Raw genomic sequence first — 26,153 nt, forward strand, 5'->3', positions numbered from 1 at the left:
ATACCTCAGCAGCATAATACACATCGTCATCGTAATAATAACATCATAACACCTCAGTCAAATCTCAAAAACTTCGTAGCATTCTGCAATAATTTCAGAACCTACAGAAAATTCACTGCTCATTTCAGTAGTGTCATCTACCTCAAACGTACTTTAAAAATCATGATCTCATAGCAAATACATCATTCAAAGTTCTCATAGTATCACAATGGTTCCGAAAAAATATGAACAGTTCACAAAGTACAGACCAAATACAGTTTCATAAGTGTAAAGTTCTCCGTCGGTGTAATTGCGTAAACATGTGTCACTGATGTAGTAAAAAAATGTTTGTTTCTCTGTTAAATAATCAGATAGCTGTGTAATTTATGTGTTAGAGAAACGTGGTACCGATGTGTAAAGTTGTATAAGCAAATACCATATTAGCTAGGGCTCCTTGTGCTTGCCAAACACATGGTACACAAAGTAAGCGTGTACCCCCCTGAGGATTAATGTAATTATACCCTCAGGTGTTACAGATTAGAGCAATGGAATGAAATGTATCACGGATAACTTTCTTTGTAATTCTAAAATCTTGAAAAATAAATGGTTTAAGTACAAAATTAAGCACTCAGATGCGTGTCCTGTAGCGCTAAATGTGCGTCTTGCTGTAAGATAATTCTGTGGAAGTGTCATAGTTATCGTCCTCTGTAAGCAAAGTTCTGCTGAAGTCGATGTACTTACCTCATCATAAACGAAAGTGAAATGCTTTGCGTATAGATATCGTAGTTATTACATACCTTACCGTGATCAAGAAAGTACTATAATGTAACATATTGTTGTGCTACAAAAGAGGCTCTCTCATTGTAGCTATACCACAAAAGTTACTACTAAAACATGTTTTACTTTCCAGAAGAATTCAGAAAAACTGTGCAGATATAAAACAGAAACACCGCAAAAGCAACATTGTAAATTGTCACTCATTAGTAGCGTCGTGATAAAATCGTGTAGCTGTCACATAAACTAACCACGGTGTCATCTGGTATCTCACAGAAAGTACTTTAAATCCAGAATGTATTTTCAAGTAAACCAAAATGTTGCATTAAAATCTCATTAGCAGTACTGGTAAATGTTCTAAGTATGTGAGCCTTATAGTCGTTACGTAATTGTGCAACTAACAAGCAAGAATGCACACACACAATAACAGTGTGTTGTCTGTTCACAATAACAATGCATTCGTAATTTCTGTTTAAATAAGTTCTCTTGGTTCTTGACTGGATATTTAACTTCAAACATTGTTGCATGTTAACAGATTCTAAGTCTGACAAAGCATACTGGTAATGTTAAGTGAAAAGTTATATGGCAAAGACTAAGTTAAAAAAACAGATTATCTATCAATAAACGGTTTTACATGAGAAATGTGGTGTAAACCTTTACTCTCTAGTGCACAGAGTTTCAACTTCAAAGCAATTATCATGTTGTATACCTCGGTAACGAATGCTAAAATTTATTACTCCGCCAGTGGTTGTCATATGGGTGGTGTCTGTTTAGGTCACGATTTGTGTTGTTTTCTCTATGTTATTTTTCGCTGAGCCAGCCGGCGCACGTGGCTGCCTGCGGTGCGAGTCATTGTCTGTCTCTTTGTTGGCACGCGTCGTTATTGGGATTAGGAGACCTAACTTCTACAAATTCACCTTGACGAGAAGGCCCTGCCCTGTTTGAAGCTCGCCAGTTCTGATGGAATTCAGGACTGTCGTTTTGTCGGTAGTTTACATAGTTTCTTGTTTGTCGGTCATGTGGTGGAGAATTTCTCCCAGAATCGTAACTGCGCTCTGGACCGTTGCATCTAAAGTAATTCTTTCTCCCTTGATAATAATTATTTTGGTTCCCATATTGTTTGTTTCTCTGATTGTCTCTGTGATATTCATTACTACGGAAATGCGCTCTTTCTGTGTAACTATTATTACTCCGCCAGTGGTTGTCATATGGGTGGTGTCTGTTTAGGTCACGATTTGTGTTGTGAGAATAGCCTTGTCGTGTCCAGTTATTATTTCTTTCATCGCGGAATTGCGACGGATGTGACCTGTAATTGTTGTGTTCCTGTTTTCGCGTTCCGCGATTGTCAGTGTCAATTTCTAATTCTTGTAAGAGTCCCTGAAAAGCTTCAGTTTCGTCTTTGCAACGTCCTGCTAAAATAATATGTCGTAAATGTTCAGGTAATTTGATTAAGCAAATGCGGATGAGTTGTGAGGGGTGTATGGGTTTGACAGGTACTGATTCTTGTGCAACATGTCTTCAAAATATTTCACAAGACTGGAAAATCCATATTGTTCGAAATGTTTCATCATTATGATGCTATGTTTTACTCGGTCTTGTGTAGCTTGAGACCAATATGCTGAGAGGAAGGCATGATAAAATTCTCCTTCACTGTGACAATCGTGAATGACCGATCGCATTCTTACAGCTGGTTCATTCTCTAAATAGCAACACATAAATTCTAATCTGTGCTCTAATGACCAGTTGGGAGGAAACAATGAGAGAATTGATGGAGCCATGCCTGTGGATGAATGTCGTTGCCAGAATTCTTAAATGTTTTGAATTTACGTGTAGTAATGAACAGCTTATAGTCAAAATCATCATGTCGGCGAGTCACAGTCGGTCATTGTTACGTTGTTTCGTCGGTTCCATCTCAAAATTCGGTGCGCCTTGCCAATTTCTTTCATAATTTCCGAAGTGTCCTGTGTTATTATTTTGTGGTTGTTCCGTATTTCTAAGTCCCTCTTCCCGTGTTGGAGCGCGAGTGTCCTCTGAAATATGTAATTTTTGTATTACTTGTGCCAACTGATCTTGTACTTCCCGGATTTCTCCTTTGTGTTGCGTACTAATTTGATTCTGGTTTTGTTTCAATTTCTTAATTTGTTCATACTCTTCTGTGTCAGTGATGGCTACAGGTCTTGTGTCATTCAGATCATCATCTACCTTTGTAAATAAGTTAGTGAACTGATCTGAAAGTTCGGCTACTTTATCCGTTAGTGAACACATTTCGTCAGTGTGTTTTTCTGAACCAAGTTTCACAGTGTCCATTTGTGTTGAAATCGTATCTACTGTGTCCTTTAAGTTTTACTGAGTTTTTGCAAGTTGCATAACCGAATGTGTAGATGCAACTGAGTCAATTTTAGCTTGCAAGGTCTCATGATTTTCATGAACAGTAGTTTGCAGTTCTTTTATGGCTGCTTCGTGATTCTGTAATGCATTTTCATGCCGCGAAATAATAGGTTGAAAATGCTCACAAATCTGTGTTTTTACGTCATTACAGACTTTTTGACATTTCGATTCAATGTTATGTAACTCGGTAGTTAAATCTTCACGTGTTTGTTCTAGTGTGGTGTCTAACTTCTGAAGATTTTGTTCCATTGTGTCTAACTGTTGCTGTGTTTGTCTCTGATTTTGTTCCATTGTGTCTAACTTTTGAAGCTTTTGCTGTGTTTGTCTCTGATTTTGTTCCATTGTGTCTAACTTTTGAAGCTTTTGCTGTGTTTGTCTCTGATTTTGTTCCATTGTGTCTAACTTTTGAAGCTTTTGCTGTGTTTGTCTCTGATTTTGTTCCATTTGTTGCATTAATTGCAATAATAATGTATTAGTGTCTGGAATCTGTTTCTCTATGCATTTTGGCAGTGCATTTTCACCGGTAACATTCACATTTTGACAAGCAGAAAATGTGTCTTGACTCATTTGAGAAAATGGTGAGGACCCAAAACCTAAGCCTACAGTATTTGCAATATTGTGTTCTGTCATTTCGGATTCCTGAGACGAGCTGTTGCCGACCGGTCGATCGATAATGCTTCCCTGTTCACTAATTGTTTCACTGTCTATGCCATTATTTGCCGCCCGCTCCATTTCCCTATGCACAATTACCAAATTACTACTTCGAATGTCTGTTAATTCACTACACAGTGGTGCTGATAAGCTACGCTCGTCGTCACTATTATTTCTCAGTTTACTTTGGAACCTAGTGTTACGTTTTTCACACGCCATTATTGTCACAATATTTCACACGACAACACAGAAAAACACAATTTGAAGAGCAAAAATAGGGGAACACATTAACATAGCACTGAAAATAATATCTAGTTAATTACAAGCGCAGCTGCGAAATACTTGGTGCAAATCTACATGCATGCCACAACTGTTTTACTGTACAACAATGAAAGACTGCAACTGCAAAGGAGATTCTCTCTACAATTACGTACTAGCAATAAACAAAAGCTACACTAAATACACAAACTATATGAAAAAATCAGAAGATTCCAGTGAGGTATCCTTGGCTAAGAGTCGACATATGAAACGTCCCCTTTGAATAATTATACATGACTGTGCTCAAACTGACACACAATATTTTTAGCGCAACGCAATCTGACTTTCAAAAATCCCTACAAAAGAATGGCCCTGACTAACATTAACCTATACCTTTCACAAATCACTTACCTCACAAAAATCCTCATTACTCGAACTACTGCAATACAGCGAGCGCCACTACTGCCAGCTAAATAAAAGATTCAAACTACAGAAGGCACTAACTACTGATAGGGATAGTTAGCAAATGAAAGATTTTAATAGAGAACAAACAATGTATTTACCTTAATAGTCATAATATATATAGCAGTTCATGACATCCAGTCTTACAAATTTCAAAACTCCGCCATCTCTCTCCCCACATCCACCACTGCTGGCGGCTCACCTCCAACTGCGCAATGCTAAGCGCTGTTAACATCCAGCTGCCCAACACTACAATGGCAGACAACAATGCAAACTAGCCACAGACTGCACACAGCACAGCCAGTGATTTTCATACAGAGCGCTACGTAACGTTGCCAATAAGAAAACATAAACAACCTACTTATACAGCCTATTCTTGAGTACTGCTCGAGTGTTTGGGATCCATATCAGGTCGGACTGAGGGAGGACATAGAAGCAATTCAGAGGCGGGCTGTTAGGTTTGTTACTGGTAAGTTTGATCATCACGCGAGTGTTACGGAAATGCTTCAGGAACTCGGGTGGGAGTCTCTAGAGGAAAGACGTTCTTTTCGTGAATCGCTACTGAGGATATACAGAGAACCAGCATTTGAGGCTGACTGCAGTACAATTTTACTGCCGCCAACTTATATTTCGCGGAAAGACCACAAAGATAAGAGAGACTATGGCTCGTACAGAGGCATATAGGCAGTCATTTTTCCCTCGTTCTGTTTGGGAGTGGAACAGGGAGAGAAGATTCTAGTTGTGGTACGAGGTACCCTCCGCGACGCACCGTATGGTGGATTGCGGAGTATGTATGTAGATGTAGATGTAGATGTAGATGTAGATTATGTGAACCCGTTTTACGCTGACAGGTTGATGTGAGGTAGAGGGGGAAGAGGTAGGCGGAGCATCTTCGTATTTAAGCGTATGCCCGTCACTTGCTGACCCTAGTTGACATCACAGCTGCTGAGGAGAGTGCTCCATCTACCATCTTCGAATGATGCCATGGGTGTAACAAGACTTATCGTATTTTATCCTTATAAGCATTTTGCCATATTTAATGTCAATCTAGTAAGTTTTCTATTACTTTCTAAATTAAGTTACAGGTCTGATGATGGTCATGTGATATGACCGAAACCGGTCACCTATGTTCTTGTAGCATGCGTGGTGTGATCAACTCTGAATTTTAAAAATAAATATTTTTTTAAAAGAGAAGTGGTAATATGCGTTTCCCCATTTGTTTTAAAGAGTTGCATGGTGTGCTATAGAAGTCAATTACAATCTGGTCCCTCAAATCAGCCTTTTCATGTGCTTGTGCTGCCTCGGCGGAGCTTGCGCTTGCCTGTTTTGCTTGACGTGTCGGGTGGGAGCTTGGACTGATCTCAGGACATGTGGTTGGTGATCACTCCTTACAGGCACAACTTTTCTCAGCATTCTGCCTGTTATGTTTGGTACTTTTTAATCTTTTACCATAATAGAAGTGTAATGCCGTGCGTTTTTTTTCTTAAGTAAATTATCTTAAACTTGTTTATTAGGACATTTGGATAAAACTTAAATGAGTCTTCCATGAGCATAAAAATTCTGTTGCGTATTTCGTAATTTTAATGGCTTATTTTCACGTTCTTTCTAATAAAATAGTGATTACCTTGTTAAAATCACTTTAATTCTCAATAATTATGTGGTGCTCAATCTGCATCTGTTATAATAATAATAATAATTTTGTGGCCAAACAAATTTAAAAATATTTTAAATGAGCAATGTCCAATTCCCCTCATGGCCCAGGCATTCCTAATGTGTCAAGCTGAGTACACGCAGTGGTCGTAGTGTCAAGCTGCACTCTTCCTAAATACAAACTCATAGACAGACTCGCAGAAGTTACGACATAATAAAATACACCTATAAGGACTGAGCTCCGTATACCGATAAATCGCTTTTGCAAACACCATTGACCAATGTGATTCAAAAACGCGAACAACACACGTACAACGATAGATGGAGAAATATGTCGCACGCACCTGGTAGCAGTGCAAACAGCACCGTATGTATGACGATAAGATGTGTCCCTCCGTTGACTAGGGACCTCGACTTCTGTAGAAGCCACTGTTTCCAAGCTGAGAGACTTGGGAATAACGATATAACTTCGACCGAGCAACACTTTCCCTTATATATGTCCGCCAGTCTAGCCGAACTGCCATCTCACTGGCTCCAAGTAACCGCGGGAAGAACCTTATGTAAACTGATGGGGGGGGGGGGGGGGGAATAACTGACCTGTGGCTAGTCTGTTAGCAACACGTGCGAACGCTTTCGCCTGATAACCATAGCCGGCTCTTAAAGAGCTCCGGAACGCCCTATACTTGCAATGTTAAAATAACGCTTATAAATTACATCTTTCCTCACAAAGTATTTGAGGTAGGAAGTTGAACTTTTTACAGATTATTTATTGGAATATGGGCTACAACTTAACACAGGGATTTTACAAAATTTTACTTCAGTTATTAAAGATGATTTTTTTCAATTGTAATGAAAATTCACAACATTTTTTTGCAATTTTTTATTTATATATTCAAAAGTATACAGTTTTTTGGAAAAAGGCTGTGTTAAATTATGCAGAAGGTACTGTGTAACATTTACTGAAAGTTTGAAACAAATATGTTTGGAAGATTCTTAGAAAACATGTAATTAGCATGAGAAAATAAAAGTTTTGGGAATCGAGCGACAAAGATTGGATTAACTTTTTAGTGCATTCCAGGTCCATAGGATGGATTATCTTCATCCGCTGCAAACTCCTCCTACAGCTTCCTCTTGTTCCTCCTCCTGTTTACTCTTGCTTGTATTTTACAGCCCAGTCTGCAGCCCGAAGGCGTTCCTTGTCTGAAGCAAGCATCACTAGTACCATGTTAGAATGTTATTATTTACAGTAATAACACATACCTTTGGCTTTCCAACATTTCTCCTTTTCTTAAAAGCCTTCAGAGGATTTCTAATAACTTTATTTTTACTTATTATTATACTTCAACAAAACAGAGACTCAAGAAACAGAATTAATTACGAATATTTTCGAGATAACGACGGAGTAAATAAACATGAAACAATCGACAATCACACCAGCGATATATATTGAACCATCACAGGTTAGCCACAACACATACTTTATCTCACATCACTAAAATGTACCTGATGAACACGGACGTTAATAATAACACCGTTTGACAGCAGTTTAACAGCGCCACAGTGGGTCACGCCCATGTAGAACATATTTCAAAAAAAATTTAAAAATAGTTGTAGTCTTCGGAATTGAATAAATTATATATCTATTAAAAGGTAATAGTCTGCACATTCAGAAAACGCAAAAAAGTAAAAATTGAACTTTTCATGATTTTGAACCTTTCCGGAGCCCCTTAAGACGAAGGCTTCAGCGACCGTGGAAAGAAGCAACAAGATCCGTGGGTCGCCCACGTGCTGACGGTATCAGAAAGTCGACGAGTGATAACGTGGACCGTGTGTGCCACCTGGCGAAGATCCGTAACAGCCCAGTGTATAAAAACGTACTAAGATTAATTTGTGTTAGAGGCCAGTGAGCTGCAGCATACAGTCCTATTAACCAAAAGAGCAATATTTTGTAGCGAAAACACTCCATACTTTTACTCGTTGCAATAATATCAGCAGACGTCAGAGCTTAAGATTCTATCACAAATCTGCCTCCGTTACAGCTTCTCGGTTCACAATGTTGTCGATGACAAATTAAAATTCTGGAGGCTAATACTTCTGGGAAGTCCAGCAGCAGAGTCAGCCAGCACAGCGAAAAACGTTCTGAGACAAACGTGCAGTAATTGCGCCATGTTTGCCACCCAGATGGGACTCAGTAAAAAAAAAAAAAAAAACGTTCTGACAACACATGTCGTCTTACAGAGCGATCGATGTGTCACAAGACAGACTCACATACTGTTTCCTACGAAGAAGAAAGAGCTGCGAGCAACTAATGTATTTCATAAGGTCCCTTGCCAACTCCGAAGCAGTGACTTTCTCCGCTGTAACACGCTCCTTACTAACTGGAAGACTTCTCCAAAAAATCATTAGGGTAATGCTGCGCTTGGTACTGGTAGGAAGTCAACACTGTTGAGAACCGTTCATAGTCAGCTTAGCAGGAGGGAAAATAGACTGTTTACAAATGGACATGTATCTCTATCTCTAGCTCTTGAGTGGCACTTGATACCATGAGGAGTATGCGCTCTGTAAGACTTAGGAGGATATGGCATGATTGAATGATCCTCTTATAAGTGACTCAGAGTTTGGCTGCCAGTATAGCTGTTTTGTGTAACCGTTAAAACTATAAGCCATTGTTTATAAATCATTATAATCCTGATAGGTATTGCATCCTATCATTACCGAATAATCCATTAAAAGTAGTCTCTCACATATCCAACTGAAAATATAAGATGTATCCGAATTTTAGGAGTCGTAATCAGAAAAGACATTAGTATCAATTCCATTGGAACTAGTATTACTCATGATCCAGCAGACAAACTGCAGGATGGTCTTAGGTATACGCATTCTGTAATATTAATAAGTCTGTTCGACGACCGACGTGCCCCAATATTGTATCAGGAAGACATAGTTCATTCTACATTGAGTTTGGAAGTTACGATTACAAGCTTCTAGGACTTGTAGATGGCTGTGAGACGTAATATTTTGAAAAGGAACATATGACCAGAAACTGCTGAGGGGAAGAGAAAGGAGTGGCCGAGCGGTTCTAGGCACTTCAGTCTGGAACCGCGCGACCGCTACGGTCGCAGGTTCGAATCCTGCCTCTGGCATGGATGTGTGTGATGTTCTTAGGTTAGTCAGGTTTAAGTAGTTCTACGTTCTAGGGGACTGATGACATCAGCAGTTAAGTCCCATAGTGCTCAGAGCCATTTGAACCATTTTTGGAAAGAGAAATGTGTCAGAGTTGTCTGTCCTGGTAAGCAGTAGGGTAGACAGGATCACGTGCACTAAATCAGGCGGTCGCCTCATGTCACTTAACGTCTGCCTTGGTGAGAGACAGAGGAAGATCTGCTGTCACGAGGTCTGACCGTTGCACTAGAAATCGACTAGACAACATCTGGGGTGCAGTGTGTGGACCAGAACATACTTCTTGGTAGAATGTTGGTTGTGGGCACATCGAGCCGCTGTAGTAATGCGTCGGTACTGTTCTGCACGTACAGTATGCTGCATTACTTTTCGTTCTGGAATAATGTAAACATGTAATGTTTAAGTGTTAATACAAAAAAATCTACTTAAGTGATCAATGAATGTTTCGTTATGTTTCCTTTCGATTTTTACCTCATAGCTGTATAGCACCACACCTAACTCAATTCCTCAAGCAGACGTGGGTTAGCTAAACATTTGCACTGAATTCTTCGTAGAACAGATATGGTACTTTTCCAAACATGATTTCCTATTTAAAATAGTATGCAATCGCTCCACTCTACAAGTTCTAAAAATTGGTAACGAGAATTTCGACTATCGTGTATGTCGCAACCAATCAGACCCTCTAGAGCAGATGTCTAGTTACTCTTTGCGTTCTCAGCTCTAATCCCACTAGAATTTTTTACACTGATTTGCCTATGACGAATAGTCAATCATCTGGACGTGCAGCATGGAACACAATGCATACAGCACATTCTTCTATAAACTATTATAGGACCTGACTGTTTTTTTTTAACCAAGAGTATCGAGATACTAAATAATCCACTAAAACTTCAGTCTTACACACCATGTACAAATCCAGCTAAGAATATAACACATATTCTAATGTTAGAAGTCATAACCGGAAAAGAAGTCGCGATCTGTACTGTATGACGTAGCATTACTCATCCCCCACTCCCGCCTCCCGCAGACAAGTTCCAGAATCATCGTAGGGATACATACACAAAAACTGTAATAGGTAATGGTCGAGGTCTCCTCGACAAATAATGTCTCCTACATGTATCAGGAAAGCATAAATTACTCTGCTTCACAACCAACCAGATCCTCTAGAGCACATGAGCAGCTGTTTGCATTCTCAGATTTATACTCACTAGCATTCTCCCTAGTGATTTGCTTATGATGAATGTGCAACACCAGTGAGACCTGCTAGTCAAGAGAAGGCAGGATTCGGTTACGATTGTAGACGGGGCCGTAATCAGTTACTATTGGCTGTGTGGTGTCACCGACAGACACCACACTTGCTAGGTGGTAGCCTTTAAATCGGCCGCGGTCTGTTAATATACTTTGGACCCGCGTGTCGCCACTATCAGTGATTGCAGACCGAGTACCGCCACAGGGCAGGTCTAGAGAGACTCCCTAGCACTCGTCCCAGTTATACAGCCGACTTTGCTAACGCTGGTTCACTCTCTACATACGCTCTCATTTGTAGAGACGACAGTTTAGCCTAGCCTTCAGCTACGTCATTTGCTACGACCTAGCAAGGCGCCATATTCATCAAGAATGTATTCTGAACAGCTAATATTGTGAATCATGTACCGTCAAGAGCGACGTTCATCATTAATGGATTAAAGTTAAGTATCAAACTAATTACGCCCGCTTTCTGAATTCTCACTCCTTGGCATGTTCCAGACCTCACGTCAGTATAGTCCTTCCCTCCTCACGCCAGCCTGCGTGAGCTAAAACGCGTGCATTTCCGCCTCCAATCGTAACACGGTGTTGGCTCTTCTGCCAACACAACAGGTTGCCTTTTACAAATACACACTACTTATTTTAAACCAGTAATTCCAGACTCAACAAAAAACAAATATACCACACGTTTTTAATGAAGGAATAAACAACTGTGTAAATAATAGTGTTTTCAGTGCGCTATAATTTAGCAAATCACCATTAAATACAGATACAGCAAATAACGTTTTAAAAGCAAGCCGCCGTGATTTGGGCAGAAGGTCTTACACGCCAGGAACGGCAATAAATTAAGAATTGTTTAAAACTCGCTGCAACTTACAAATTGCAGGTATTAAAATATTAGAGGCAAGTCGCCACAAACACAGCAGAAGGTATCAGAGGCCAGGAACGACAGTAAATAAGGTTTTAAAGGCTTACTACGTAAATAGAAATATCAAATTAGAATTTTAAGGCAAATGAGCACAAATCCGGCTGAATACCTTACACGCCAAGAATGGCAATAATATAAAAAATTTAGAACACTGCTACAAAACAGCAAATACAGTAGCAAAGGTTAATTGAAAAACAAGCAACTGATCAACAAACGGGTGAAATAAAAGGATGGTAAACTTTGTAACACAACCCTTAAAGTGCACTGAACACTACACTGCTAGATTTATTCCAGAAGGCGACCAGAACTATTAACTACACATATACAACCTTTGAATTTAAACATTGCAAGGTATTGTAATAAATAGTACAATGATAAAACACAGGGACCAGTACATAAGTTCCTTAAGGGGTACTGAGGCAGATTATACCCGCAGAAGACGTGGACTGAAGGAGCGTTACACTGACTACAGACTTCCTTTTAGAACACACATGTCCTACAAGAACCAAGGGGCCACAGACGGTGCTCCAGGAATCGACCTCTGAGAAGGTCCGGCAACAAATACTTTCGCGAGCGATGTGGTAGGTAGTTACATTCAGTTCACAAGATGGTAACTCAGACTAGTGGCAGTCTAACGAATGACTAATGATAATCAGGCTGAAGCTACCTGACGTCCGATAAACCAAATGTAACGATGGAACAATACACCAAAGCCGGAACCGGCTGTCTGCACTACGTCCATAGAATACTGTGCTTAGAGCGCCCGCAATGAGAAAGGAATCACTACCATCAGAATAGAAGAATCACCAACCGGCCCCCAGGGCAGGTAACTGGGGCATTAGCAGCCACCAGGCAATAAAAATTACCGCTGGTTGAACTTAACAAACTGTAACACATTGACCGCAGTAAATAGTAATAAGAAGTCGAGGGAAGCTAATCAGATCCGCCTTCCCCAAGCACTCCACTCGCTGCTCTTCACGTCGGTGACACTACGAGCGGCAACACGAACCCAAGTCACTGGAGAATCGAGAGATATCACAATGGTGGAGGTTTCTCTACTTGGATTGAAATTCACACATCGTAAAACTTGCTGGACCCGGTTTACGACGGGGTCGTGCACCTTCGTGACCACAGCCACTCCATCCGGCAGCCCGTGCGCGCCGCCAGCAGTCCCCGCGTGTTGTGGCACTGCGCGGACCTGGCTCTTCCTGAGTCCCCGACTGAGCTCGTACACTCACATGAGCCGGAAAAAAAACTACGTCGCCCCAAAGACAGGGCAACAGTTACTACATACCGATAACCGCCGCTCCTGCCACTAGTAGACAGGCAACGCTTGCGAAACCGAGTGGCGCCAGTCAACACGAGAAGAAGAGAATCAACCGCAACCTTGCCAACCCAACGATACCGTCTGGCCTCCAACAGGGGTCAGAAACCTACAGACAGCACAAATACGAGCAGCACAGCTCCACTTCCCCTCTCAAGGACAAACCCGAGGACACGCCAAACTAGCGGCCTAACCAAAATTGATTAAGGTTTTCCCGGTATTGCTTAGCGGTATGGTTCCCTTAACCAGAAGATTTACTGGGCCTAAATTCCGCATTATCGTGCACAGACCCAGAAAACGGGGAGTAATCTTACCAAGAATGCCAACACGCTCCTCCCTACCGGGAAAATTATGAACGTACACCTGTTCTCGCTGCTTACTACTGAATGCTCGTCGATTACGGTTATAACGACCAGCTTGTCTGTTGTGGACCCTGAGAATATTGTGCCTCGCGCGATTCCAGTTTTCTTTGACAACCTGAGGGGTGATCTCCACTGAATGAAATAAAATTTTGATGCCATACGCGTTTCGCCTTTATTCTTTTCAACGCATCTTCATTGACTTAGAATATGTACATATTTTGATATTTAGTTTACATTTTGGGACCATGTGTCTATAGGTTGTAAGCAGTTCTGGCGGCTGGCTTTTCTAAGGCTTACTAATATTTTAAATTCTACCACTCCATAGAAAAGATAATCACCGGAACAGTTTATGACCAATATACACATTGTCCCAAAATGGAAACGAAACATTAACCTGGTACTGGACAAGCTTATCAAGACGAGGGAGAAAGAAATACCTGCAATAAATATGGAAACAAAGAATAAACGAATCAACATAAAACGCCTTGGCAATGCTGATGACCTAGCAATAATTACGCGAACTAACGAGAAAGCCAAAAATGTCATCGAGAAACTTCATGAGATTGCCATCAAAACCGGACTCCAAATTTCTTACGAGAAAAGAGTTCAAATCTGAAACCACTAGCAACAAATATGGTGATATCAAGAAAGTTAAGTACTTCAAGTACTTGAATGAAATGATCGGCAACACTGGCAACGAAAAAGTAGCTCAAAAAACAGGAGCAGTAAAATTACGTAAAGCTTATACAATGACCTGGAACACATGCAATAAGAAATCGCTATCCACAGAAGCCAAACTTCACCACTATCATACAGTCGCTCTTGCAGAAGCGCTCTACGCAACTGAAACATCATCATTAACCACCAACATCAAGGACATTGAGAAAATGGAAAGGCAAATACTCAGGTAAATATTTGGATCCAAGATTCAGGATGGTATCTGGATGCGCGAAAGCTTTGAAGAACTGTAGCCAAGGACTGAACGTTTCACGTCAGTTGCACGGAAAGGAAGACTGAAATTCTATGAATATTTTTCAAGAATGGACGCCTCTAGAATGACCAAAAAAATCCTCCTTATCACTATAGGAACTCGCCAAACCAGGGCACGCTGGCTAACAGGAACCCAGAATGACCTCACGGAACTCAATATTGACCCACTAGAAACCACACGCACTGCGTACAGATAGAAAACCAACTTCGCAACCAAAAACCCGACGGAAAGAATCTGAAATTGGAAAACGCATGGACACAGGAAAGAAGTTAGGCCCTTAGTGAAAGGATGAGGAAGTTTTGGGAAGAAAATAAGAACAAGAAAGCTAAGAAAACCAGTGTTAATTAATGGTTCCGCGTGCTCCTTAGAGGGCGAAACGAATAAATAAATAAATAATAATAATAATTTGTACATATTCTAGGCCACTGAAGATGTATTTCACGGAATAAAGGCGCAACGCGTATTGCACGAATTAGACGGATCAAAAGAAGAAATTACCAACATACCGTAATATTAAACGCAACTGAGGATGACAGTACTACAGAAATTAAAGACGTCACATAGCTGTTTCCCTGGCAGTTTCCATACATTCAGAAATCGTCGTCTGTTGTTACGTAACCGGTGGATGTGGCGTCACTTCTACCGCAATATATATATGCCGTTACACCTCCTCTCGACCGATTACTCCATCTGTGTAACGACTACGTTTTTTTCTAAGTGCATCTGTAATGCCATGTCTATCACTTCATTGTGAAAGTAACAAAAAAATGTTCCCTAGGAGTCTAGAACCCTTAGCACAGATCACAGTCAACTAGGGGGCATGTTACGTACTGCTTCTAATAGATCCTCATACTCATAGCTTTCTAGAGGATCGTCCAAGAGGTCTCTCCGAGAGACATTGATCTAACATGTCACACCTCGACTACAGTGTAAATGCAGATATCCTATGTGACCATACAGTATCGAAATTTCCTACGGAATTTCTTGACATTTCCCACATTTTTCAATATTTATCCATTTTGCTCGATATTCCATATGTACATGTACAAGTATAAATACACAACCAGACTGTGGCTTCCTATTCTTTTATGCCACCCAACTTTGATACGGAGCCCCATCTCAGCCAGAGCATATACTTAGTCCTCCACACGGCACCACTAATGGTAAGACACATGTGCTGCTGTTGGAGGTAGTGTGTTGACGTTATTCTGAAGTAAACACACAGTTACGCTATTTCGCGAGTAGACTTGCCCCTATCTCCCTCCACCGAACCAGGAGGCGTCGTCGTCGGTGGTGGCGGAGAGACAGCGGTGGTGGAGTTAATGTTCTGGGATCGACTCGGAGACCCGTTTGAATGATGTACCCCTGCGTTAAGTATGGGATGTTGCTAAAGCCAGGTCAAGAGGGCAGAACGTCCGGGGATATTAACATTAGATGTGGGATCAAAGGTGCTACGTCTAGGTCCAACCGATCTGCGCAGTAGCTGGGATATCAGTTGAGTGGATCCATCTATAAACAAAGATTCATGGATTGTGTTTTGTATGGATCCACTTTCGTATCTTCCGAGGTATCACACGGAAGGCTGATAGCGAGAAATAACTCTGGGAATGTTGTTAGGGCTGGATCCAGTGTGTGGTAAGTCGGGGAAATATTTTTCGAGGTACATTCTGAATGGATCTACCTGCTCAGAGAACGCGGTAATGCATGAGATGGATCATCCTGCGTCAGGTCCAACGCCGTCACCGCTGCCGTCCCCGCCTCCTCCGACAACGACTCCGTCAGCGTCGGCTAGGGAGGGAGTAGGAAGCCTACCCGAAAACTATCGTAACTATGGGTTTACAGAAGAATAACATCAACACACTACCTCCAACAGCAATCCACCTGTTTTAGCGTTAGTGTCGCCACTATGAGGAATAAATATATATCCTGGTTGGGCTGGGGCTCTGTATCAGAGTAGTGTGGCTTAAAAAATAGCAAGTCACATCTGGTCGTGTAATTAATAAGAGCGTGTTTATACTTAGACATTCTCATGTGCAGTGTAGTCGAGGGGTCACAGAAGCACTACATAAAAGTGTCTGGGAGAGAGCTCTCGGATGCGTTCCTAGGAAGCTGTTAGTATGAGTGATCTATTACAATTGAAACGTCCCCTTAGAAGAATTTATACACGACTGTGCTTAACCTGACACACAATATTATTTAGCGCAACGCAATCTGACTTTCAAAAATCCCTACAAAAGAATGGCCCTGACTAACATTAAACTATACCTTTCACAAATAACTTACCTCACAAAAATCTTCATTAATCGAACTACTGCAATATAGCGAGCGCCACTACTGCCAGCTAAATAAAAGATTCAAACTACGGAAGTCACTAACTACTGATAGGGATAGTTAGCAAATGAAAGATTTTAATAGAGAACAAACACTGTATTTACCGTAATAATCATAATATATATAGCAGTTCAATTTCAAATTACAAAACTCCGCCATCTCTCTCTCACACATCCACCACTGCTGGCGGCTCACCTCCAACTGTGAAACGCTACGCGCTGTTCACATCCAGCTGCCGCTGCCTAACACTACAATGGCAGACAACAATGCAAACTAGCCACAGACTGCACACAGCACAGCCAGTGATTTTCATATAGAGCGCTACGTAACGTTGCCAATAAGAAAACATGCTACGTAACGTTGCCAATAAGAAAACATAAACAGCCTACTTACATAGCCCCCATGCTCCCCACAAAAAATTTGACAAATTTTTTTGGGCACTGGCCAATACATATTTGTTAAATTTTTTTCACAATTACAATAACAAAGATATCAAATGCACGTCGTGTATAAATTCTTCTAAGGGGACGTTTCACAATTACTGCAAAATATTCCCCCTAATTGTCTGAGTTCTGCACTAAAGGTTGAGAAAGCAATCTCTTCGAAGACCCCTTGGAAAAAAGATGGGGATCGTTTTGTTATTTGAAGTGATAGACTTGGCGTCAAAGATAGACTTACAAAAACAGTAATCATAATACAGATGTGGTAGTCGGTCGGGAGGAGCAGTAACGATATATGTTTGGGTAGTGGTGTCATCACATACGACGATGTGTAACATTAGACCATGACTTCTGCATGGAAGAAGATTGCAGGGGAAACAGCTACTTGATTGTGGACAATGGTATGACAGTTTGAATAGACTGTTTAAAGTAGATGACTTCGTATTGTAGAGAAAAGATATCTAATAAATTTATGCTTCAGATCACAAGCCCAGGAGTGAACAACCTTCTTACAGATTCATAAAGTGTCCAATAATGTGACCATAAGGAGGTTTTACGATCTCCTTGAATAAAGACTGTTGTATTGCCAGGTTGGGGGTTACAAAATACGACTACAGAGTTTATCGTGTGTTTGACGCAGTCAGAGACCGACTGGACTATAACAAACAATAATTACTGTGTGCCCCACTGTGTTCTTTGACACTTACATCCATGTGGGGTGAACTAACTTGGAGAACAGCAACAGCGTCTGTTGGAGATAGTAAGAATCTCGAAAAATGCCTTAAACTGTTCTGAGAATCAAGACTGAGAAAATTCATTAATTATGTTCTGTCTGCGTACAGTTTCAATATCTACTTCGTGGAGATCCTTAACACTGACTCCTCAAAAAAGACATAAATATTGTTTAGAAGTACTGTTTTAAAACATGAGAAATATACAGGGTTATTACAAATGATTGAAGCGATTTCACAGCTCTACAATAACTTTATTATTTGAGATATTTTCACAATGCTTTGCACACACATTGAAAAACTCAAAAAGTTTTTTTAGGCATTCACAAATGTTCGATATGTGCCCCTTTAGTGATTCGGCATACATCAAGCCGATAATCAAGTGCCTGCCACAGTCGGCGCAGCATGTCCCCATCAATGAGTTGAAAGCATTGTTGATGCGACTTCGAAGTTCTGGCACGTTTCTTGGTAGAGGAGGTTTAAACACTGAATCTTTCACATAACCCCACAGAAAAAAATCGCATGGGGTTAAGTCGGGAGAGCGTGGAGGCCATGACATGAATTGCTGATCATGATCTCCACCACGACCGATCCATCGGTTTTCCAATCTCCTGTTTAAGAAATGCCGAACATCATGATGGAAGTGCGGTGGAGCACCATCCTGTTGAAAGATGAAGTCGGCGCTGTCGGTCTCCAATTGTGGCATGAGCCAATTTTCCGCGGACTACGCGTGAATCTTGCCCGCACGAGTTCAACCGTTCTTCGCTCACTGCAGGCCGACCCATTGATTTCCCCTTACAGAGGCATCCAGAAGCTTTAAACTGCGCATACCATCGCCGAATGGAGTTAGCAGTTGGTGGATCTTTGTTGAACTTCGTCCTGAAGTGTCGTTGCACTGTTATGACTTACTGATGTGAGTGCATTTCAAGCACGACATACGCTTTCTCGGCTCCTGTCGCCATTTTGTCTCACTGCGCTCTCGAGCGCTCTGACGGCAGAAACCTGAAGTGCGTCTTCAGCCGAACAAAACTTTATGAGTTTTTCTACGTATCTGTAGAGTGTCGTGACCATATGTCAATGAATGGAGCTATAGTGAATTTATGAAATCGCTTCAATCATTTGTAATAGCCCTGTAGTTATCTCAATCCTGGACCTTCTTCTCTACAATATCGTCAGGCAAAGTTATCGCCGAAGTAGGACTGGTAACCACAAACAGTACGGACCACAACAGCAGATCTGTGTGGCAGGTCACAGCTGCTGTGGTAACCGAATCATCAGAGGCGCAGCAATCGATCTCCACCGACCGGTCCGTATCTCATCGCTGGTGTGCATCGTGGGTCACGCCCATCATCGCTGAATCGCCCAGCGCCGAGAACAGGTCTATCAGCCATCCTGTAAGATCCTTCTATCATAGTCCCTTTGTCAAAATATTTGAAAGATTTTTGCTTATAAACCAGATTTCTTTTTTCCGAGTACTGATGGATATTTCTTATAAGTTCAAATGGTTCAAATGGCACTGAGCACTACGGAACTTAACATCTGAGGTCATCAGTCCCCTAGAACTTAAAACTACTTAAACCTAACTAACCTAAGGACATCACACACATCCATGCTCGAGGCAGGATTCGAACCTGCGACCGTAGCGTCTTTATAAGTAAACTAGTATGCAGTGGAAAAGTATTTTTCCCCTCTGTCAGTGCAAAATGGATTGATGACATGATCTACTGCTCGTCAAACTTTTTTTGGGGGTGTTGGGTGGGGCGTCATCAGCCTTCCGACTGGTTTGATGCGGCCCGCCACGATTTCCTCTCCTACCAACCTCTTCATCTCAGAGTAGCACCTGCAACCTACATCGTCAATTAATTGCTGGATCTCTGTCTTCCTCTACAGTTTTTGCCCTCTACAGCTTCCTTTAGTACCATGGAAGTCATTCCATGATATCTTAACAAATATCCTATCATCCTGTCCCCTCTTCACATTGTTTTCTACATATTCCTTTCCTCTCCGATTCTGCGCAGAACTTCCTCATTCTTTACCTTCTCACTCCCCCTAATTTTCAACATTCGTCTGTAGCGCCACATCTCAAACCCTTCGATTCTCTTATGTTCCGGTTCACCTACATGTTTACAATAAAATGAACACCCTTAGCTGCTTACAGGCGTTGACCTATGTCAACGGGGACAGATGAAAATGTGTGCCCCAACAGGGACTCGAACCCAGGATCTCCTGCTTACATGGCAGACGCTCTATCCATCTGAGCCACCGAGGACACATAGGATAGTGCGACTGCAGGGATTTATCTCTGACACGCCTCCCGAAAAACCCACATTCTCAACGTATTGTTCCGCACTACATTCGTAGTGCCCCCGCCCATTATACTCATTACTCGCGGCGCGTTGCCGATTCCCGTAAGAGTTCGGGCACTGTTTGTGCATTCGCACAGAAGAAGAAGATGGTCAAGTGGCCGGTGAGCCTTAACTATATATATATACTAAGATGGTATCTGTTCTTTCGGACATGTCCGAAAGTACGTTGACAATGTGGGTTTCGCGGGAGGCGTGCCGCAGATAAATCCCTGCAGTCGCACTGTCCTCTGTGTCCTCGGTGGCTCAGATGGATAGAGCGTTTGCCATGTACGAAAGAGATCCCGGGTTCGAGTCCCTGTTGGGGCACACATTTTCATCTGTCCCCGTTGACATATGTCAACGCCTGTAAACAGCTAAGGGTGTTCATTTCATTGTAATTTCACCTACATGTTTCGCTACCATACAAAGCTGTACTCCAGACTTACATTCTCAAAAATTTCTTCCTCAAATTAAGGCTTATGTTTGATGCTAGGAGACTTCTCTTGGCCAGAAATGCCCTTTCTGCCATTGCTAGTCTACTTTTGATGTCCTCCTTTCTCCGTCCTTCATTGGTTATTTTACTGCCTAGGTAGCAGAATTCCTTAATTTCATCTACCTCGTGACCATCAATCGCGACGTTAAGTCTCTCGCTGTTCCTATTTCTGCTACTTCTCATTACTTTCGCCTTTCTTTGATTTACTCTCAGTCCATATTCTTTTCTCATTAGATTATTCATTCCATTCAGGAGATCATGTAATTCTTCTTCACTTTCACGCAAGATAGCAATGTCGTCAGCGAACCTTGTCATTGATACCCTTTCACGCCGAATATTAATTCCACTCCTAAACCTTTATTTTATTTCCATAATTCCTTCTTCGATGTACAGATTGAATAGTAGAGGCGAAAGACTACATCACTACCTTACGGTCTTTTTAACCCGTGCACTTCATTGTTGGTCATACACTCTTATTATTCCCTCTTGGTTGTTGTACATATTGTATATTACTCGTCTCTCCCTATAGCTTACCCATATTTTTCTCAGAATTTCGAACATCTTGCACCATTTTACATTGTCGAACGCTTTTTTCCAGGTCTACAAATCCTATGAACGTGTCTTGAATTTTCTTTAGTCTTGCTTCCATTATCACCCGCAACTTCAGAATTGGCCCTCTCGTGCCTTTACCTTTCCTAAAGTCAAACTGATCTTCATCTAGCACATCCTCAATTGTTTTCCATTCTTCTGTATGTTACTCTTCTAAGCAACTTGTTTGCATGAGCTGTTAAGCTGATTGTGCGACAATTCTTGCACTTGTTAACTCTTGCCGTCTTCGGAATTGCGTGGATGATGCTTTTCCGAAAGTCAGATGGTATGTCGCCAGACTCATACATTCTACACACCAACGTGAATAATCGTTTTGTTGCCACTTCCCCCAATGATTTTAGAAACTATGATGAAATGTTATCTATCCCTTCTGCCTTATTTGATCTCAAGTCCTCCTATGCTCTTTTAAATTCTGATTCTAATACTGGACCCCCTATCTCTTCTAAATCGACTCCTGATTCTTCTTCTATCAAATCAGACAAATCTTCTCCCTGATAGAGGCGTTTAATATATTCTTTCCACCTATCCGCTCTCTCCTCTGCTTTTAACAGTGGAATTCCCGTTGCACTCCTATTGTTACCACCGTTGCTTTTAATGTTACCGAAGGTTGTTTTGACTTTCCTGTGCGTCTGAGTCTGTCCTTCCGACAATAATTTCTTTTTCGACTTCTTCACATTTTTCATGGAGCCATTACGTCTTAGCTACCCTGCACTTCCTATTTATTTCGTGAGACATATTTTCCGTATTATCCAAGATTTCCATATTTTATAACTGGATGCACTCTGGAGCATAGGGACATTTTGTGTCTGTTTGTTTATAAGAAATTAGGTCTCTTGAGTTCTATTTGTTAGTAACAATATTACGTAGCACTAGTAGACGCTACACCCAGACATGGAGTTTTCTAGGAGGTAATCAGAGTACAAAGGAGACGCTACAGGAAGGTTTGGGTGTTTGCAGGGACTCATAACGTGTCACGTGAACTCACGTTGAGGAGCTGTGAGGCGTGGCAGTGCGTCGGTAGTAACCGTGTATGATCACACATGTGGCCCGACAGGGTAGTGACCGGAAGTGCCAACGCGGAAAGGTGGATGTGGCCTGCCGCACAGTGTAAAGGCGGAGGGAGAGTTCAGTTCAGATAGCCGTGCAGGAGGGACGACAGTCCGGGTCAGACCCAATGCCTGGACTTGTAGTATACGCTATGGCTCTGCTCGTAGTCACACTTGGCCGCGTACCTACCTCCAGGGGATTTTTGGACAATCAGGAATAGTTTACTTTCATTCAGGTCACTTACTCAGTTTTGCTCAGACAAGCTTTAAAGATTCTACTTACTCAGGTCTTGCCTATTTGTTCGTATAATTCCTGTTGTGGATTGGCAGGAGACCAACCCGTAATATTAGAGGAAGCCGAAAGGCACGCGTTTTAGCTCACGCAGACTGGCGTGAGGTCTGGAACAGGTCAAGGAAATTAGAATTTAGAAAAAACGGATGTAGCTGTGGAATACTTAACTTTAATCCATAAATGGTGAACATCGCTCTTGACGGTACATGTTTTACAGCATCAATAGTAACTGGTAATGGCGCCTTGCTAGGTCGTAGCAAATGACGTAGCTGAAGGCTATGCTAACTATCGTCTCGGCAAATGGGAGCGTATTTTGTCAGTGAACCATCGCTAGCAAAGTCGGCTGTACAACTGGGGCGAGTGCTAGGAAGTGTCTCTAGACCTGCCGTGTGGCGGCGCTCGGTCTGCAATCACTGATAGTGGCGACACGCGGGTCCGACGTATACTAACGGACCGCGGCCGATTTAAAGGCTACCACCTAGCAAGTGTGGTGTCTGGCGGTGACACCACAATTCCTGTGCGAGTTCCATAGCTCCTTCAAAATATCCTGTTAGGTTTCTCCACGTTGGCAGCCTGGTTGGACCATCCTCAGATTTCTGTATGTATCTAGGTTGCTAGTTGGACGCGATTTTAATTGTGTGGTACCAGGTAAGGGGTTGGTCGTAGGTTAGCGTGATGCTGTCACGCCACAAGTTGTAGGAATAGGTCATCTAACTTTGGAATATCGATCCCGCTCATCCCAACGTAACGAAAAACGACGGAACGACTTTGAGAACCTCTTTTATATTAGTCGAACAACGAGTATGCAGGCCAGCGGCAGAGACAGGAGCCAAGAGAGTAAGAGAGACTACAACAAGAAGAAGAAGACGGTTGTTGTCCAGCGCCAAGAAGCGATCGATGTCTAGGAAGGGCAGAAGAAATGGTAAAGACCATCCCAGCAGACAGACGGCGCCGGGCGCCTGCGGACGGAGTGGTTATTCTGGGAGGTGGCTGGACCTGCGAGGTCTCAGCAGCAGCAACGGACGGTGTCGCTGTGTCGAGGCGGACGTCGCGGAAGGCGGCCAGAGGCTGCCGACAGCGGCGCGAGGCTCTAGACCAGGGGCGGGCAAACGCTGCACGCGGCTCATGAGCACACAGCGCTGCATGTGTGCTGCTCGCGTGCAATCGTCGAACGGGACAGTGCCGACAGCTTGCAGGTTGCGGCAGTGTAGTTCCAGGCTAAGCTGCGGACGTTGAAGCGAAGCGACCACTACGTAGTGAACGTTGTATTTCAATAACCGGAAAATGCAGAGTGAATCAAGGAAACGGAGAATTGGAGATCTGCTATCTTTTAAAAAGGAATGGGAGAATCATTTGTTCTCTGTGGAAAAACGTGAAAATTGGAAATGTATAATATGTGAGAGTATTGTCGCTGGTGAGCGGAAGTTTAATATTGAACGCCATTATAATAAATTTCAGTATGTTGCCGTTCTTAGTGCAATAAAAGAGGAATTTATCAAGCGATTTGGGGATATATCTTACTTATCCCAAGGTTTTGAATAGTTCTCGAGAGAATCTGGTTTCTGTAGATGATATTCATCTCAGTTTGCAAATGGAATTAATAGATCTACAGCGTAATTCTCGTCTGAGAGACAAGTTCCTTTTGGCAAGACGTGTAATACATTTTTATCACGACTTTCCACAGCAACAGTTTCCTCGTCCCCATCGTGAAGCCATGAAGATAGTCAATGTTGGCCTTGACATACTTTTGTGAGAGATTTTTTTCTGTTATGATAATTAATAAGTCTCGGTTAAGAGCAAACATCAGTAATGAAAATTTACGTAACTGTTTGCGTTTGTCTGTATGTAGAAATTTTGTTGCAGACATTAAACGTATTGTAAACTCCACCTGTGATAATAAATAAAACGTATCGTAGGTAATAGGTACTCTTTCAAACCATGATTTCTGTCAAGCACTCCTACTAACCTTATTCCTTCATTTAATAAAGCAGGCCAGGAAACAAAACGCATTACAGAGGAAGAAGCGGAGAGACGGTATGGCGGGGAGGGGTGAGAAGCGGGTGGCCAGCTTGCCCCTGTGTGCACGCAGAACACCTGTTAACTGCACGCGTGCGTGTGCACCGCACGCGTGCAGGATTCCTGCCCGCCCCTGCTCTAGACGGCGCTCAGGAGGTGTACAGTAGAACCAGGGGCTGCGGCGGTGCGAGGGTATAGTCTGTAAACTGAAGAGCGAGCAGCGCTTTTGGTGGGGGAATTGGCCTTTCTCGGAAGAACGCTGCCTCCGGCCTACAGGGGCACCCAAAATCTGTTGCCCGTTATCTGTCTAGCGGTGTAGATCGGCGTGCTGTGATATACGTCCTTTCTGTTCGTGGGATCTTAGTTGCCAGTGCCAGTGAATTAACTTTGTATACTTACTGATGTACTTCGATATCCGAAAGTGATGGATAATCGTCTAGCATTGCAAGAAAATGTGCAGAAAACTAGGAGGAAGAGGTATTTGTGGAGTAACGAGCGTGTCTCGTGTATTAAAGAGGCGACCCGAAAGGAACTGCTGGCTAATATTACCAGTCCGAATCAAAGGGCTGCAATTTATGCAAACGTCAGCCTCACGTAATAGGACGCAGGAGTAAGGAATGGAAAAATAAGCCGCATGGTTTACTGGAATCGCCACGAAAGAAAACTAATAATTTTGGGAGGAAACCCATCGTTATGGAAAGTTTCCAAATAACGTAAAGTCTTTGATGCTTATGGAACACTAAATCTCTATCTCGGTCACTAGTCACCTGATTCTAAGACATATTGCTTAAAACATCTGCGCAATAGCTATTCTAAACATTGCTGGAATTTCCTTCGTAATGCGTTCACATATTAATTTTTATTTTTTGGTGAGAACTTTATTTCTTAATCTATAGCAACGTTATCCTCTTCTAAATTTTCCCCATTACATACTATACACTTATGCCAATGCTTTTTCCAATTCCCGAAACACTTTGGGACCTGTTTCTTCGGGATAGTTTATAGGTCTCTTAACTGTGCATTTTTAATGTCATCCATACTTGTAAAACCGCTGTCCTTTAAGGCCTGCTTTGAAATATTTATACCACTTGTCTGCCCTTGGTTTACACATAACAGGCTCACCAAAAGCAATATTTACCATTTCTAAAAATTTCATACAATTTATTCCATTCTTATAACAAAATGTAATGTAGATTCTCTAATTTATTTTTATACAAAATAAATAATCGTTGATGCTACCAAAACACATGTAACCTTTCTGACAGCTGACAACAGAGTAAATACTCAATATGCATAACATTGAACACATACTTTTGAGGCATGTTCACGAAGACAGTGACAAAAAAAATAGTGCAAATCGGACTAATACAACACACAAAATTATAAGTTTCTGCTTAAATTTAAAACACTCTTTGTCTTGCAAGAATTGTTAAGTTTCAATGCAATCCTTCAAAGAAAACTTCTGCCTTTTAGTAGAAACACAAAATAAGAACAAGCCTTAAATTCTACGGAATGATTGCATTATATTGGGTTCGTTTTACGAATTGCAATAGAGCAACATACATTCACATGAACAGGCATTTGGTTCTTTGTTTGCAGTACATTCCTGACCGTTCTGATGTTAATATTATTTACTCTATAATGTTGTGTTTCGGAAG

This window comes from Schistocerca cancellata, chromosome 3 (assembly GCF_023864275.1).
Source record: "Schistocerca cancellata isolate TAMUIC-IGC-003103 chromosome 3, iqSchCanc2.1, whole genome shotgun sequence".
NCBI lineage: Eukaryota > Metazoa > Arthropoda > Insecta > Orthoptera > Acrididae > Schistocerca > Schistocerca cancellata.